The 16,364-nt window shown below is 65.6% G+C and overlaps 2 non-coding genes across 2 annotated transcripts; one reads left to right on the forward strand and one right to left on the reverse strand.

The window, feature by feature from the left end:
• The first annotated feature begins 16,029 nt into the window (after nucleotides 1-16,029).
• Nucleotides 16,030-16,122, forward strand: TRNAI-UAU (transfer RNA isoleucine (anticodon UAU)). The gene is given in 2 exon segments: nucleotides 16,030-16,067; nucleotides 16,087-16,122. It is a non-coding gene; the product is annotated as a tRNA-Ile (tRNA).
• A 137-nt stretch (nucleotides 16,123-16,259) lies between these two features.
• TRNAV-AAC (transfer RNA valine (anticodon AAC)) lies at nucleotides 16,260-16,332 on the reverse strand. The gene has a single exon. It is a non-coding gene; the product is annotated as a tRNA-Val (tRNA).
• Nucleotides 16,333-16,364: the final 32 nt, after the last annotated feature.

A 16,364-nucleotide genomic window follows, 5' to 3' on the forward strand; every position in this document is an offset into this window, starting at 1 on the left:
TCCTGGATTCTGAAACAGAGCAAGATGGTGACAGTGGTGAGGATGAAGAAGTTGGATCATATTATATTGGAAAAGATAAAAATACTAAATGGAACAAGAAGCTATTCCAGAAAAAACGTAGGGAACCTTTAAACATTATTACTCACCTTCCTGCAGTAATAGGAACTGCATGTAATGCAAAAACTGCAGTTGAATGCTGGAACAGTATATTTACAGATGACATTCTGGACTCTATTGTCACATATACCAACCAATATATAGACATTATAAAGGACAAGTACATCTGCAACAGAACCATCAAGCCCACAGATGAAATAGAACTGCGTGCTTTTTTGGATTACTGTACCTTGCAGGAGCTTATAGGGCAAATAGACAAAGTTTGGAGGAACTTTGGGGTAAAGATGGGGATGGAGTTGAAAAATTTAGCCTTGTTATGTCCATAAACAGATTCAAGATTCTAATTCGTTGCCTTCGGTTTGACGACAGAACTACCCGAACCGAACGCAAAACACATGACCGACTTGCTCCAATTCGTGATATATTTCAAAGATTTGTTGTAATCTGTAAACAAAGTTATTACCCTGGAGAGAATCTCACTATTGACGAAATGCTCCCTGGTTTTCGTGGTAGATGTGCCTTTCGTCAATATATTCCATCAAAGCCAAACAAATATGGAATAAAAATTTATGCTCTTGTTGATGCCAGTAAGACCTACACTTACAACCTGGAAGTTTATGCAGGAAAACAACCAGAAGGTCCTTACTGTGTGAGCAACAAACCCATTGATGTTGTAAAAAGACTGGCTGAACCCTTATTTGGATCGGGTCGCAATATTACAGCTGACAATTGGTTTACAAGTTGTGATCTGATTGATTATCTGAAAATTCAGAAGCTGTCATATGTGGGAACTGTAAGAAAAAACAAAAGGGAATTGCCGCCACAGTTTGTAAGTGTGAAAGAGAGACAACAGTACAGCAGTATGTTTGCATTCCATAATGGAAAGGCTGTAGTTTCCTATGTACCACATGCCAAAAAAATCGTACTTCTTCTATCAACACTTCATGATGATGCTGCCATCGATCCTGGGACTGGGGCAGAAAAAAAAACGGAGATAATTACATTTTACAATGCCACCAAAGGGGGTGTGGATACAGCAGATCAGATGTGCTCCACTTTCAACGTCAGCAGAAACATCAAACGCTGGCCAATGGTCATATTTTTTGCTATGTTGAATTTGGGTGGTATAAATTCACAAGTAATTTATCTTGAAAACAAGCTTGAACCACTCCATAGACGATTGTATCTGAAAAAATTGGCCCATGAACTAGTACTTGGAGAGCTACGCAGGAGAAGCGTGAAAACAATCGGTATCCCCTCTCGCCTTCAAGTTCAGCTCAAAAGGTTCCGCCCAGAAGATGATGGTGAAAAGTCACCATCTGCACCACCTCACAAAAGAAGGAGATGCACCACCTGCCAAACGGAAAGCGGAACCAGAAGGCTTTCAAATTATGAATGTCTCAAATGTCATAAAGCAATTTGCCTGACACATGCAAAAATGGTGTGTAATTCTTGCTATTTGCTCTGCAAGTGTGACTTTTCTGGGGAAACCTCAGCATCTACTTCTGATTGAATATGTTTTTAATAGTACTTAAGGTACCTTAAAATTAAGTTTGTGTTCAAAAATTTTCTTTGTACATTTTTTTGAGAGAGTCGAACTGGGGACTATTTGGCGGGAGTTTTGAAAAGTTTGTATTTCATAGTTATTAGTTTTATGTTAAGTAAATGTTTTTTTTTGCAACTGATTATGTGTAGTCTCTTTTATTACATCCCTATGAAGGTCACTGATCACTTTTAGAGCACTGAAATTGCAAACATTAGATATTATAGGTATTTTTCCAGCAGGCGCCTGACAGGCACATTGTATGTGAACTCGTTAGTCCGAATATTGTATGTGACGGAGGGTTAATGACCAAGACGATTTTTACAATTCAGACCACTGTCACTTTATGAGGTTATAGCTCTAGAACGCTTCAATGTATCCCACTGATTCTCAGAATGTTTTTTCCTGACATATTGTACTTCCCCCCCCAGCAGCATCTCACACCCTGCCCCCACAGCAGCACCTCACAGCCTGCCCCCCACAGCAGCATCTCACACCCTGCCCCCAGCAGCATCTCACACCCTGCCCCCAGCAGCACCTCACACCCTGCCCCCCCAGCAGCATCTCACACCCTGCCCCCAGCAGCATCTCACACCCTGCCCCCAGCAGCACCTCACACCCTGCCCCCAGCAGCATCTCACACCCTGCCCCCAGCAGCATCTCACACCCTGCCCCCAGCAGCACCTCACACCCTGCCCCCAGCAGCATCTCACACCCTGCCCCCAGCAGCACCTCACACCCTGCCCCCAGCAGCACCTCACACCCTGCCCCCAGCAGCATCTCACACCCTGCCCCCAGCAGCATCTCACACCCTGCCCCCAGCAGCACCTCACACCCTGCCCCCAGCAGCACCTCACACCCTGCCCCCAGCAGCACCTCACACCCTGCCCCCAGCAGCACCTCACACCCTGCCCCCAGCAGCACCTCACACCCTGCCCCCAGCAGCATCTCACACCCTGCCCCCAGCAGCATCTCACACCCTGCCCCCCAGCAGCACCTCACACCCTGCCCCCAGCAGCACCGCACACCCTGCCCCCTCAGCAGCACCTCACACCCTGCCCCCCAGCAGCACCTCACACCCTGCCCCCAGCAGCACCTCACACCCTGCCCCCAGCAGCACCTCACACCCTGCCCCCAGCAGCATCTCACACCCTGCCCCCAGCAGCATCTCACACCCTGCCCCCCAGCAGCACCTCACACCCTGCCCCCAGCAGCACCGCACACCCTGCCCCCTCAGCAGCACCTCACACCCTGCCCCCCAGCAGCACCTCACACCCTGCCCCCAGCAGCATCTCACACCCTGCCCTCAGCAGCATCTCACACCCTGCCCCCAGCAGCATCTCACACCCTGCCACCCAGCAGCACCTCACACCCTGCCCCCCCAGCAGCACCTCACACCCTGCCCCCCAGCAGCACCTCACACCCTGCCCCCCAGCAGCACCTCACACCCTGCCCCCCAGCAGCACCTCACACCCTGCCCCCCAGCAGCACCTCACACCCTGCCCCCCAGCAGCACCTCACACCCTGCCCCCAGCAGCACCTCACACCCTGCCCCCAGCAGCACCTCACACCCTGCCCCCCAGCAGCACCTCACACCCTGCCCCCCAGCAGCACCTCACACCCTGCCCCCCAGCAGCACCTCACACCCTGCCCCCAGCAGCATCTCACACCCTGCCCCCAGCAGCATCTCACACCCTGCCCCCCAGCAACATCTCACACCCTGCCCCCCAGCAGCACCTCACACCCTGCCCCCAGCAGCACCGCACACCCTGCCCCCTCAGCAGCACCTCACACCCTGCCCCCCAGCAGCACCTCACACCCTGCCCCCAGCAGCACCTCACACCCTGCCCCCAGCAGCATCTCACACCCTGCCCCCCAGCAGCACCTCACACCCTGCCCCCAGCAGCACCGCACACCCTGCCCCCTCAGCAGCACCTCACACCCTGCCCCCCAGCAGCACCTCACACCCTGCCCCCAGCAGCACCTCACACCCTGCCCCCAGCAGCATCACACCCTGCCCCCAGCAGCACCTCACACCCTGCCCCCAGCAGCACCTCACACCCTGCCCCCAGCAGCACCTCACACCCTGCCCCCAGCAGCAACTCACACCCTGCCCCCCAGCAGCACCTCACACCCTGCCCCCCAGCAGCACCTCACACCCTGCCCCCCAGCAGCACCTCACACCCTGCCCCCCAGCAGCACCTCACACCCTGCCCCCAGCAGCATCTCACACCCCGCCCCTTCAGCAGCATCTCACACCCTGCCCCCAGCAGCACCTCACACCCTGCCCCCCAGCAGCACCTCACACCCTGCCCCCCAGCAGCACCTCACACCTTGCCCCCCAGCAGCACCTCACACCCTGCCCCCCAGCAGCACCTCACACCCTGCCCCCCAGCAGCACCTCACACCCTGCCCCCAGCAGCACCTCACACCCTGCCCCCCAGCAGCACCTCACACCCTGCCCCCCAGCAGCACCTCACACCCTGCCCCCCAGCAGCACCTCACACCCTGCCCCCAGCAGCATCTCACACCCCGCCCCTTCAGCAGCATCTCACACCCTGCCCCCAGCAGCACCTCACACCCTGCCCCCAGCAGCATCTCACACCCTGCCCCTTCAGCAGCATCTCACACCCTGCCCCCAGCAGCACCTCACACCCTGCCCCCCCAGCAGCATCTCACACCCTGCCCCCCAGCAGCATCTCACACCCTGCCCCCCAGCAGCATCTCACACCCTGCCCCCCAGCAGCACCTCACACCGTGCCCCCAGCAGCACCTCACACCGTGCCCCCAGCAGCATCTCACACCCTGCCCCCCAGCAGCACCTCACACCCTGCCCCCCAGCAGCACCTCACACCCTGCCCCCAGCAGCACCTCACACCCTGCCCGCCAGCAGCACCTCACACCCTGCCCCCCAGCAGCACCTCACACCGTGCCCCCAGCAGCATCTCACACCCTGCCCCCAGCAGCACCTCACACCCTGCCCCCCAGCAGCACCTTACTCCCTGCCCCCCCAGCAGCACCTCACACCCTGCCCCCAGCAGCACCTCACACCCTGCCCCCCCCAGCAGCACCTCACACCCTGCCCCCAGCAGCACCTCACACCCTGCCCCCCCAGCAGCACCTCACACCCTGCCCCCCCAGCAGCACCTCACACCCTGCCCCCCCAGCAGCACCTCACACCCTGCCCCCCCAGCAGCACCTGACTCCCTGCCCCCCCAGCAGCATCTCACACCCTGCCCCCCAGCAGCATCTCACACCCTGCCCCCAGCAGCACCTCACACCCTGCCCCCCCAGCAGCATCTCACACCCTGCCCCCCAGCAGCATCTCACACCCTGCCCCCCAGCAGCACCTCACACCCTGCCCCCCCAGCAGCACCTCACACCCTGCCCCCTCAGCAGCACCTTACTCCCTGCCCCCCCCAGCAGCATCTCACACCCTGCCCCCCCAGCAGCATCTCACACCCTGCCCCCACAGCAGCACCTCACACCCTGCCCCCCCAGCAGCATCTCACACCCTGCCCCCCAGCAGCATCTCACACCCTGCCCCCCAGCAGCACCTCACACCCTGCCCCCCCAGCAGCACCTCACACCCTGCCCCCTCAGCAGCACCTTACTCCCTGCCCCCCCCAGCAGCATCTCACACCCTGCCCCCCCAGCAGCATCTCACACCCTGCCCCCTCAGCAGCACCTTACTCCCTGCCCCCCCCAGCAGCATCTCACACCCTGCCCCCCACAGCAGCATCTCACACCCTGCCCCCAGCAGCATCTCACACCCTGCCCCCAGCAGCACCTCACACCCTGCCCCCAGCAGCATCTCACACCCTGCCCCCAGCAGCATCTCACACCCTGCCCCCAGCAGCACCTCACACCCTGCCCCCAGCAGCATCTCACACCCTGCCCCCAGCAGCACCTCACACCCTGCCCCCAGCAGCACCTCACACCCTGCCCCCAGCAGCATCTCACACCCTGCCCCCAGCAGCACCTCACACCCTGCCCCCAGCAGCACCTCACACCCTGCCCCCAGCAGCACCTCACACCCTGCCCCCAGCAGCACCTCACACCCTGCCCCCAGCAGCACCTCACACCCTGCCCCCAGCAGCATCTCACACCCTGCCCCCTCAGCAGCACCTCACACCCTGCCCCCCAGCAGCACCTCACACCCTGCCCCCAGCAGCACCTCACACCCTGCCCCCAGCAGCACCTCACACCCTGCCCCCAGCAGCATCTCACACCCTGCCCCCAGCAGCATCTCACACCCTGCCCCCCAGCAGCACCTCACACCCTGCCCCCAGCAGCACCGCACACCCTGCCCCCTCAGCAGCACCTCACACCCTGCCCCCCAGCAGCACCTCACACCCTGCCCCCAGCAGCATCTCACACCCTGCCCTCAGCAGCATCTCACACCCTGCCCCCAGCAGCATCTCACACCCTGCCACCCAGCAGCACCTCACACCCTGCCCCCCCAGCAGCACCTCACACCCTGCCCCCCAGCAGCACCTCACACCCTGCCCCCCAGCAGCACCTCACACCCTGCCCCCCAGCAGCACCTCACACCCTGCCCCCCAGCAGCACCTCACACCCTGCCCCCCAGCAGCACCTCACACCCTGCCCCCAGCAGCATCTCACACCCTGCCCCCAGCAGCACCTCACACCCTGCCCCCCAGCAGCACCTCACACCCTGCCCCCCAGCAGCACCTCACACCCTGCCCCCCAGCAGCACCTCACACCCTGCCCCCAGCAGCATCTCACACCCTGCCCCCAGCAGCATCTCACACCCTGCCCCCCAGCAACATCTCACACCCTGCCCCCCAGCAGCACCTCACACCCTGCCCCCAGCAGCACCGCACACCCTGCCCCCTCAGCAGCACCTCACACCCTGCCCCCCAGCAGCACCTCACACCCTGCCCCCAGCAGCACCTCACACCCTGCCCCCAGCAGCATCTCACACCCTGCCCCCCAGCAGCACCTCACACCCTGCCCCCAGCAGCACCGCACACCCTGCCCCCTCAGCAGCACCTCACACCCTGCCCCCCAGCAGCACCTCACACCCTGCCCCCAGCAGCACCTCACACCCTGCCCCCAGCAGCACCTCACACCCTGCCCCCAGCAGCATCACACCCTGCCCCCAGCAGCACCTCACACCCTGCCCCCAGCAGCACCTCACACCCTGCCCCCAGCAGCACCTCACACCCTGCCCCCCAGCAGCACCTCACACCCTGCCCCCCAGCAGCACCTCACACCCTGCCCCCCAGCAGCACCTCACACCCTGCCCCCCAGCAGCACCTCACACCCTGCCCCCAGCAGCATCTCACACCCCGCCCCTTCAGCAGCATCTCACACCCTGCCCCTTCAGCAGCATCTCACACCCTGCCCCCAGCAGCACCTCACACCCTGCCACTTCAGCAGCACCTCACACCCTGCCCCCCCAGCAGCACCTCACACCCTGCCCCCCCAGCAGCACCTCACACCCTGCCCCCCAGCAGCACCTCACACCCTGCCCCCAGCAGCACCTCACACCCTGCCCCCAGCAGCACCTCACACCCTGCCCCCCAGCAGCACCTCACACCCTGCCCCCCAGCAGCACCTCACACCCTGCCCCCCAGCAGCACCTCACACCCTGCCCCCCAGCAGCACCTCACACCCTGCCCCCCAGCAGCACCTCACACCCTGCCCCCAGCAGCACCTCACACCCTGCCCCCAGCAGCACCTCACACCCTGCCCCCAGCAGCACCTCACACCGTGCCCCCAGCAGCACCTCACACCCTGCCCCCAGCAGCACCTCACACCCTGCCCCCCAGCAGCACCTCACACCCTGCCCCCCAGCAGCACCTCACACCTTGCCCCCAGCAGCACCTCACACCCTGCCCCCCAGCAGCACCTCACACCCTGCCCCCCAGCAGCACCTCACACCCTGCCCCCCAGCAGCACCTCACACCCTGCCCCCAGCAGCATCTCACACCCCGCCCCTTCAGCAGCATCTCACACCCTGCCCCCAGCAGCACCTCACACCCTGCCCCCAGCAGCATCTCACACCCTGCCCCTTCAGCAGCATCTCACACCCTGCCCCCAGCAGCACCTCACACCCTGCCCCCCCAGCAGCATCTCACACCCTGCCCCCCAGCAGCATCTCACACCCTGCCCCCCAGCAGCATCTCACACCCTGCCCCCCAGCAGCACCTCACACCGTGCCCCCAGCAGCACCTCACACCGTGCCCCCAGCAGCATCTCACACCCTGCCCCCCAGCAGCACCTCACACCCTGCCCCCCAGCAGCACCTCACACCCTGCCCCCAGCAGCACCTCACACCCTGCCCGCCAGCAGCACCTCACACCCTGCCCCCCAGCAGCACCTCACACCGTGCCCCCAGCAGCATCTCACACCCTGCCCCCAGCAGCACCTCACACCCTGCCCCCCAGCAGCACCTCACACCCTGCCCCCCAGCAGCACCTCACACCCTGCCCCCCAGCAGCATCTCACACCCTGCCCCCCAGCAGCATCTCACACCCTGCCCCCCAGCAGCATCTCACACCCTGCCCCCCAGCAGCATCTCACACCCTGCCCCCAGCAGCACCTCACACCGTGCCCCAGCAGCATCTCACACCCTGCCCCCCAGCAGCACCTCACACCCTGCCCCCCAGCAGCACCTCACACCCTGCCCCCAGCAGCACCTCACACCCTGCCCCCCAGCAGCACCTCACACCCTGCCCCCCCAGCAGCACCTCACACCCTGCCCCCCAGCAGCACCTCACACCCTGCCCCCCAGCAGCACCTCACACCCTGCCCCCCAGCAGCACCTCACACCCTGCCCCCAGCAGCACCTCACACCCTGCCCCCAGCAGCACCTCACACCCTGCCCCCCAGCAGCACCTCACACCCTGCCCCCCAGCAGCACCTCACACCCTGCCCCCAGCAGCACCTCACACCCTGCCCGCCAGCAGCATCTCACACCCTGCCCCCCAGCAGCACCTCACACCCTGCCCCCCAGCAGCACCTCACACCGTGCCCCCAGCAGCATCTCACACCCTGCCCCCAGCAGCACCTCACACCCTGCCCCCCAGCAGCACCTCACACCCTGCCCCCCAGCAGCACCTTACTCCCTGCCCCCCCAGCAGCACCTCACACCCTGCCCCCAGCAGCACCACACCCTGCCCCCCCAGCAGCACCTCACACCCTGCCCCCAGCAGCACCTCACACCCTGCCCCCAGCAGCACCTCACACCCTGCCCCCAGCAGCATCTCACACCCTGCCCCCCAGCAGCACCTCACACCCTGCCCCCAGCAGCATCTCACACCCTGCCCCCCAGCAGCACCTCACACCCTGCCCCCAGCAGCACCTCACACCCTGCCCCCCCAGCAGCACCTCACACCCTGCCCCGCAGCAGCACCTCACACCCTGCCCCCCCAGCAGCACCTCACACCCTGCCCCCCAGCAGCACCTCACACCCTGCTCCCCCAGCAGCACCTCACACCCTGCCCCCCCAGCAGCATCTCACACCCTGCCCCCAGCAGCACCTTACACCCTGCCCCCAGCAGCACCTTACACCCTGCCCCCCCAGCAGCACCTCACACCCTGCCCCCAGCAGCATCTCACACCCTGCCCCCCAGCAGCACCTCACACCCTGCCCCCAGCAGCATCTCACACCCTGCCCCCCAGCAGCACCTCACACCCTGCCCCCAGCAGCACCTCACACCCTGCCCCCCCAGCAGCACCTCACACCCTGCCCCCCCAGCAGAACCTCACACCCTGCCCCCCAGCAGCACCTCACACCCTGCCCCCCCAGCAGCACCTCACACCCTGCCCCCCCAGCAGCACCTCACACCCTGCCCCCCCAGCAGCACCTCACACCCTGCCCCCCCAGCAGCATCTCACACCCTGCCCCCCAGCAGCACCTCACACCCTGCCCCCCCAGCAGCACCTCACTCCCTGCCCCCCCAGCAGCACCTCACACCCTGCCCCCCAGCAGCACCTCACACCCTGCCCCCCAGCAGCACCTCACACCCTGCCCCCCCAGCAGCATCTCACACCCTGCCCCCCAGCAGCACCTCACACCCTGCCCCCCCAGCAGCACCTCACTCCCTGCCCCCCCAGCAGCACCTCACACCCTGCCCCCCAGCAGCACCTCACACCCTGCCCCCAGCAGCATCTCACACCCCGCCCCTTCAGCAGCACCTCACACCCTGCCCCCAGCAGCATCTCACACCCTGCCCCTTCAGCAGCACCTCACACCCTGCCCCCAGCAGCACCTCACACCCTGCCCCCCCAGCAGCATCTCACACCCTGCCCCCCAGCAGCATCTCACACCCTGCCCCCCAGCAGCATCTCACACCCTGCCCCCCAGCAGCACCTCACACCGTGCCCCCAGCAGCACCTCACACCCTGCCCCCCCAGCAGCACCTCACACCCTGCCCCCCAGCAGCACCTCACACCCTGCCCCCAGCAGCACCTCACACCCTGCCCCCCAGCAGCATCTCACACCCTGCCCCCCAGCAGCATCTCACACCCTTCCCCCCAGCAGCATCTCACACCCTGCCCCCCAGCAGCATCTCACACCCTGCCCCCAGCAGCACCTCACACCGTGCCCCAGCAGCATCTCACACCCTGCCCCCCAGCAGCACCTCACACCCTGCCCCCCAGCAGCACCTCACACCCTGCCCCCAGCAGCACCTCACACCCTGCCCCCCAGCAGCACCTCACACCCTGCCCCCCAGCAGCACCTCACACCGTGCCCCCAGCAGCACCTCACACCCTGCCCCCCAGCAGCACCTCACACCCTGCCCCCCAGCAGCACCTCACACCCTGCCCCCTAGCAGCACCTGACACCCTGCCCCCCAGCAGCACCTCACACCCTGCCCCCCAGCAGCACCTCACACCCTGCCCCCAGCAGCACCTCACACCCTGCCCCCAGCAGCACCTCACACCCTGCCCCCCAGCAGCACCTCACACCCTGCCCCCCAGCAGCACCTCACACCCTGCCCCCAGCAGCACCTCACACCCTGCCCGCCAGCAGCATCTCACACCCTGCCCCCCAGCAGCACCTCACACCCTGCCCCCCAGCAGCACCTCACACCGTGCCCCCAGCAGCATCTCACACCCTGCCCCCAGCAGCACCTCACACCCTGCCCCCCAGCAGCACCTTACTCCCTGCCCCCCCAGCAGCACCTCACACCGTGCCCCCAGCAGCACCTCACACCCTGCCCCCCCAGCAGCACCTTACTCCCTGCCCCCCCAGCAGCACCTCACACCCTGCCCCCAGCAGCATCTCACACCCTGCCCCCCAGCAGCACCTCACACCCTGCCCCCAGCAGCACCTCACACCCTGCCCCCAGCAGCACCTCACACCCTGCCCCCAGCAGCACCTCACACCCTGCCCCCCCAGCAGCACCTTACTCCCTGCCCCCCCAGCAGCACCTCACACCCTGCCCCCAGCAGCATCTCACACCCTGCCCCCAGCAGCACCTCACACCGTGCCCCCAGCAGCACCTCACACCCTGCCCCCAGCAGCACCTCACACCCTGCCCCCAGCAGCATCTCACACCCTGCCCCCCAGCAGCACCTCACACCCTGCCCCCAGCAGCATCTCACACCCTGCCCCCCAGCAGCACCTCACACCCTGCCCCCAGCAGCACCTCACACCCTGCCCCCCCAGCAGCACCTCACACCCTGCCCCCCAGCAGCACCTCACACCCTGCCCTCAGCAGCACCTCACACCCTGCCCGCCAGCAGCATCTCACACCCTGCCCCCCAGCAGCACCTCACACCCTGCCCCCCAGCAGCACCTCACACCGTGCCCCCAGCAGCATCTCACACCCTGCCCCCAGCAGCACCTCACACCCTGCCCCCCAGCAGCACCTTATTTCCTGCCCCCCCAGCAGCACCTCACACCGTGCCCCCAGCAGCACCTCACACCCTGCCCCCCCAGCAGCACCTTACTCCCTGCCCCCCCAGCAGCACCTCACACCCTGCCCCCAGCAGCACCTCACACCCTGCCCCCAGCAGCACCTCACACCCTGCCCCCAGCAGCACCTCACGCCCTGCCCCCAGCAGCACCTCACGCCCTGCCCCCAGCAGCACCTCACGCCCTGCCCCCAGCAGCACCTCACGCCCTGCCCCCAGCAGCACCTCACGCCCTGCCCCCAGCAGCATCTCACGCCCTGCCCCCCAGCAGCACCTCACACCCTGCCCCCAGCAGCATCTCACACCCTGCCTCCCCAGCAGCACCTCACACCCTGCCCCCCAGCAGCACCTCACACCCTGCCCCCAGCAGCATCTCACACCCTGCCCCCCAGCAGCACCTCACACCCTGCCCCCAGCAGCACCTCACACCCTGCCCCCAGCAGCACCTTACTCCCTGCCCCCCCAGCAGCACCTCACACCCTGCCCCCAGCAGCACCTCACACCCTGCCCCCCAGCAGCACCTCACACCCTGCCCCCAGCAGCACCTCACACCCTGCCCCCCCTGCAGCACCTTACTCCCTGCCCCCCCAGCAGCACCTCACACCCTGCCCCCAGCAGCATCTCACACCCTGCCCCCAGCAGCACCTCACACCCTGCCCCCAGCAGCACCTCACACCCTGCCCCCAGCAGCACCTCACACCCTGCCCCCAGCAGCATCTCACACCCTGCCCCCCAGCAGCACCTCACACCCTGCCCCCCAGCAGCACGTCACACCCTGCCCCCCCAGCAGCACCTCACACCCTGCCCCCCAGCAGCACCTCACACCCTGCCCCCCCAGCAGCACCTCACACCCTGCCCCCCCAGCAGCACCTCACACCCTGCCCCCAGCAGCATCTCACACCCTGCCCCCAGCAGCACCTTACACCCTGCCCCCAGCAGCACCTCACACCCTGCCCCCTCAGCAGCACCTCACACCCTGCCCCCCAGCAGCACCTCACACCCTGCCCCCCCAGCAGCACCTTACACCCTGCCCCCCAGCAGCACCTCACACCCTGCCCCCTCAGCAGCACCTCACACCCTGCCCCCCCAGCAGCACCTTACACCCTGCCCCCAGCAGCACCTTACACCCTGCCCCCCCAGCAGCACCTCACACCCTGCCCCCAGCAGCATCTCACACCCTGCCCCCCCAGCAGCACCTCACACCCTGCCCCCCAGCAGCACCTCACACCCTGCCCCCCCAGCAGCACCTCACACCCTGCCCCCCCAGCAGCACCTTACTCCCTGCCCCCCCAGCAGCACCTCACACCCTGCCCCCAGCAGCAGCTCACACCCTGCCCCCCAGCAGCACCTCACACCCTGCCCCCCCAGCAGCACCTCACTCCCTGCCCCCCCAGCAGCACCTCACTCCCTGCCCCCCCAGCAGCACCTCACACCCTGCCCCCAGCAGCATCTCACACCCTGCCCCTTCAGCAGCACCTCACACCCTGCCCCCAGCAGCACCTCACACCCTGCCCCCCAGCAGCATCTCACACCCTGCCCCCCAGCAGCATCTCACACCCTGCCCCCCAGCAGCACCTCACACCGTGCCCCCAGCAGCACCTCACACCCTGCCCCCCCAGCAGCACCTCACACCCTGCCCCCCAGCAGCACCTCACACCCTGCCCCCAGCAGCACCTCACACCCTGCCCCCCAGCAGCATCTCACACCCTGCCCCCCAGCAGCATCTCACACCCTGCCCCCCAGCAGCATCTCACACCCTGCCCCCCAGCAGCATCTCACACCCTGCCCCCAGCAGCACCTCACACCGTGCCCCAGCAGCATCTCACACCCTGCCCCCCAGCAGCACCTCACACCCTGCCCCCCAGCAGCACCTCACACCCTGCCCCCAGCAGCACCTCACACCCTGCCCCCCAGCAGCACCTCACACCCTGCCCCCCAGCAGCACCTCACACCGTGCCCCCAGCAGCACCTCACACCCTGCCCCCCAGCAGCACCTCACACCCTGCCCCCCAGCAGCACCTCACACCCTGCCCCCCAGCAGCACCTCACACCCTGCCCCCCAGCAGCACCTCACACCCTGCCCCCCAGCAGCACCTCACACCCTGCCCCCAGCAGCACCTCACACCCTGCCCCCAGCAGCACCTCACACCCTGCCCCCCAGCAGCACCTCACACCCTGCCCCCCAGCAGCACCTCACACCCTGCCCCCAGCAGCACCTCACACCCTGCCCGCCAGCAGCATCTCACACCCTGCCCCCCAGCAGCACCTCACACCCTGCCCCCCAGCAGCACCTCACACCGTGCCCCCAGCAGCATCTCACACCCTGCCCCCAGCAGCACCTCACACCCTGCCCCCCAGCAGCACCTTACTCCCTGCCCCCCCAGCAGCACCTCACACCGTGCCCCCAGCAGCACCTCACACCCTGCCCCCCCAGCAGCACCTTACTCCCTGCCCCCCCAGCAGCACCTCACACCCTGCCCCCAGCAGCATCTCACACCCTGCCCCCCAGCAGCACCTCACACCCTGCTCCCAGCAGCACCTCACACCCTGCCCCCAGCAGCACCTTACTCCCTGCCCCCCCAGCAGCACCTCACACCCTGCCCCCAGCAGCATCTCACACCCTGCCCCCCAGCAGCACGTCACACCCTGCTCCCAGCAGCACCTCACACCCTGCCCCCAGCAGCACCTTACTCCCTGCCCCCCAGCAGCACCTCACACCCTGCCCCCCCAGCAGCACCTTACTCCCTGCCCCCCCAGCAGCACCTCACACCCTGCCCCCAGCAGCATCTCACACCCTGCCCCCAGCAGCACCTCACACCCTGCCCCCAGCAGCACCTCACACCCTGCCCCCAGCAGCATCTCACACCCTGCCCCCCAGCAGCACCTCACACCCTGCCCCCAGCAGCATCTCACACCCTGCCCCCCAGCAGCACCTCACACCCTGCCCCCAGCAGCATCTCACACCCTGCCCCCAGCAGCACCTCACACCCTGCCCCCCCAGCAGCACCTCACACCCTGCCCCCCAGCAGCACCTCACACCCTGCCCTCAGCAGCACCTCACACCCTGCCCGCCAGCAGCATCTCACACCCTGCCCCCCAGCAGCACCTCACACCCTGCCCCCCAGCAGCACCTCACACCGTGCCCCCAGCAGCATCTCACACCCTGCCCCCAGCAGCACCTCACACCCTGCCCCCCAGCAGCACCTCACACCCTGCCCCCCCAGCAGCACCTCACACCCTGCCCCCCCAGCAGCACCTCACACCCTGCCCCCCCAGCAGCACCTCACACCCTGCCCCCCCAGCAGCACCTCACACCCTGCCCCCCCAGCAGCATCTCACACCCTGCCCCCCAGCAGCACCTCACACCCTGCCCCCCCAGCAGCACCTCACTCCCTGCCCCCCCATCAGCACCTCACTCCCTGCCCCCCCAGCAGCACCTCACACCCTGCCCCCCAGCAGCACCTCACACCCTGCCCCCCCAGCAGCACCTCACACCCTGCCCCCCAGCAGCACCTCACACCCTGCCCCCCAGCAGCACCTCACACCCTGCCCCCCAGCAGCACCTCACACCCTGCCCCCAGCAGCATCTCACACCCTGCCCCCAGCAGCACCTCACACCCTGCCCCCCCAGCAGCACCTCACTCCCTGCCCCCCCATCAGCACCTCACTCCCTGCCCCCCCAGCAGCACCTCACACCCTGCCCCCCAGCAGCACCTCACACCCTGCCCCCCCAGCAGCACCTCACTCCCTGCCCCCCCATCAGCACCTCACTCCCTGCCCCCCCAGCAGCACCTCACACCCTGCCCCCCAGCAGCACCTCACACCCTGCCCCCCCAGCAGCACCTCACACCCTGCCCCCAGCAGCACCTCACACCCTGCCCCCAGCAGCATCTCACACCCTGCCCCCAGCAGCACCTCACACCCTGCCCCCCAGCAGCACCTCACACCCTGCCCCCCCAGCAGCACCTCACACCCTGCCCCCCAGCAGCACCTCACACCCTGCCCCCCAGCAGCACCTCACACCCTGCCCCCCAGCAGCACCTCACACCCTGCCCCCCAGCAGCACCTCACACCCTGCCCCCAGCAGCATCTCACACCCTGCCCCCAGCAGCATCTCACACCCTGCCCCCAGCAGCACCTCACACCCTGCCCCCCAGCAGCACCTCACACCCTGCCCCCCCAGCAGCACCTCACACCCTGCCCCCCAGCAGCACCTCACACCCTGCCCCCCAGCAGCACCTCACACCCTGCCCCCAGCAGCACCTCACACCCTGCCCCCCCAGCAGCACCTCACACCCTGCCCCCAGCAGCATCTCACACCCTGCCCCCCCAGCAGCACCTCACACCGTGCCCCCAGCAGCATCTCACACCCTGCCCCCCCAGCAGCACCTCACACCGTGCCTTGCAGAGGAATTTCACGCCGCAGTTTTCCGTCTGTACCATGTCAGGCGCTGCTCAGTACAAGCTCCATAGTTGCTCCAGTGGCGCAATCGGTTAGCGCGCGGTACTTATATGACAGTAACTGGTGAGCAATGCCGAGGTTGTGAGTTCGAGCCTCACCTGGAGCACGATGCTTTTATTTTGGGGACAACTGTATTCTTTTTAGAATAATATTTAGTAAATCCTTTTGAGATTTGCACTGTACAAATCAATATTACTTTTAAAAAATAGAGAAAATGATGAGAGGGGTGGGAAAAAAAAAAAGTGTTTCTGCCCGGTTTCGAACCGGGGACCTTTCGCGTGTTAGGCGAACGTGATAACCACTACACTACAGAAACTGCCATACCGAACACAGGCTGCAGGTGACCTG

This window comes from Ranitomeya imitator, chromosome 4 (assembly GCF_032444005.1).
Source record: "Ranitomeya imitator isolate aRanImi1 chromosome 4, aRanImi1.pri, whole genome shotgun sequence".
Classification (NCBI taxonomy): Eukaryota; Metazoa; Chordata; class Amphibia; order Anura; family Dendrobatidae; genus Ranitomeya; species Ranitomeya imitator.